Genomic DNA, 2077 nt, shown 5'->3' on the forward strand with positions numbered 1-2077 from the left:
CCCCCCCCCCCCCCCCGTGACCCCCGCGACCCCCGTGGTCTGCCCCCTCCCCAGCGCTGGTGGTTCGGGTGCTGACCCAAAACGAGGTCGGGGCTTTCGTGGGCTTCGAGACGGAAATCCAGGAGGTTCTGCTGACGGGTGAGACTGGGCAGACTGGGAGGGACTGGGAGGGACGGGGGGTGGGGCTGGGGGAACGAGGAGGTGCTTCTGGGGGAGACTGGGAGGGACTGGGAGCACTGGGAAGGAATGAGAGTTGAAACTGGGAGAGACTGAGGGTTGAGGCTGGGGGAACTAAGTCTGGTAGGGGTTGGGTGGGTGTACTGGGAGGACTGGGAGAGATTGGGGGGTGAGACTGGGGGGACTGGGATATAGTGGGACAAACTGGGATGGCCCTAGGCTGCATGGTGTGGGGGGCTGGGCCATATTGTGGGACAACAGGTAGACTGGGATATAATGGGAGGCACTGGATGTCCACCAGCACGGCCTGGAGAAATCTTGGGTCGTAATCGAGGGTACTGGGTTAGACTGGGCCATGCTGGGGTGGTCCTGGGCTGTAACTGGGTGTGGCTGGGCCACGCTGTGGGGCACTGGGATGTACTGGGCGATATCAGGGTGGCGCTGGGCTGTCCAGTGAGGCCTCTCAGCCGTACTGGAGGAACCTGAGAGTACACTGGGCCATACTGGGAAAACCCGGGTATGTAAAACCAGCACCCGCTGCAGAGTACTGGTGCATACTGGTGCAGGGCAGGATGCAGCGGCGGCCCCTGGGGAACGGCGGCGGATACTGGTGAGGGAGAGCTGCGCCCTGCGCCTGCGCTCCCCCAGCACCTACCTGCTGATGGGGGCGGACGGGGGGACACGGGACCCCCAAGGACGGTGAGAAGGGCCCGGAGTCCCCACGTGTCCCCGCGGGCCTAGGACCCTGTGTCCCCTCATGGCCCCCACGTGTCCCTTTGCCCACCCTGCGTCCCCACGTGTCCCCGTGTCCCCTTGTCTCCGTGACCCCGTGTCCTCCATGCCCCCATGCCTCATGCCCCCATGCTCTCTTGTCCCCCATGTCCCCATGACCCCATGTCCCAGTGTCCCCATGACCCCCCCCACGTGACCACAACCACCACGTCCCTCCATGTCCCCGCGTCCCTCCCCGTCCCGATGTCCCCCCATGCCCCCTGCATCCCCCATCTACCAGTGTATCCCCGGTGTCCCCGTGTCCTTCCCGTCCCTGACCCTGCGTCCCTGTCCCTAGCCCCCAGTACCTACTGGGCCCCCAGTCGTGGGTGGAAGAGGTGCCACCCCCTGCCCGCTGTGGGGCCACGCGGCTGCGGAGCCGCTGTGCCCAGCTGCAGGACTTCCGCAACCGCCTTGGCCAGCTGGGCTGCCAGCTCTGAGCCGGGGACACTTGGAGGACGCCCATGCCGGGGCCAACTGGGAGCAACTGGGATTCGCTGGGAGCAACTGGGAACAACTCAGACTGCACTGGGTGCAACTGGGACCCTACTTGGATCAGTTGGGGTCAACTGGAAATAAAATAGCGTCAACTGAGACCGTGCTGGGATCAACTGGAACCGTGCTGAGGCCAACTGGGAGAAACTAGGAACTTCCAGGGCTAATTGGGCGCAACGGGGACCATACTGGGGGACACTGGGAGCTTCAGGCAGCACGCTGAGGGAGTCTGGGCCCATGCTGGGGTCAATTATCCCAATTAGTGGACGGGGGAAAGGATGTGGCTGTGGTTTACGTGGGTGTAGCGAAGCTTTCGATGCTGTTTCTGGAGGAACTGGCTGCTCACGGCTTGGGTGGGCGTACGGGGTGAAGGAAGGGCCCCAGGGGTCACTGGGAACGGAGCTAAGCCCAGTTGGTGCTCGATCACAAAGGGAGCTCCTCGGGGCTCAGGACTGGGGCCAGCTCTCTTCAATATCAACGGGCTGGACCGAGCGCACCCCCGGGAGGTTTGGAGGCGATGCCAAGTTGGGCCGCACCTCGAGTGCTGCGTTCAGGTTTGGGCCCCTCGCTACAAGAAGGACGTGGAGGTGCTCGAGCGAGTCCAGAGAAGGGCTACGAAGCTGGTGAGGGGCCT

The 2077-nt window shown here is 64.1% G+C and overlaps 1 long non-coding RNA gene across 1 annotated transcript; it reads left to right on the plus strand.

The window, feature by feature from the left end:
• Positions 1–19: 19 nt before the first annotated feature.
• LOC118159265 lies at positions 20–1544 on the plus strand. The gene is made up of 3 exons (XR_004747061.1): positions 20–138; positions 744–876; positions 1247–1544. It is a non-coding gene; the product is annotated as an uncharacterized LOC118159265 (long non-coding RNA).
• Positions 1545–2077: the final 533 nt, after the last annotated feature.

The sequence above is a fragment of the Oxyura jamaicensis genome, unplaced genomic scaffold, assembly GCF_011077185.1.
Source record: "Oxyura jamaicensis isolate SHBP4307 breed ruddy duck unplaced genomic scaffold, BPBGC_Ojam_1.0 oxyUn_random_OJ69204, whole genome shotgun sequence".
Taxonomy (NCBI): Eukaryota; Metazoa; Chordata; class Aves; order Anseriformes; family Anatidae; genus Oxyura; species Oxyura jamaicensis.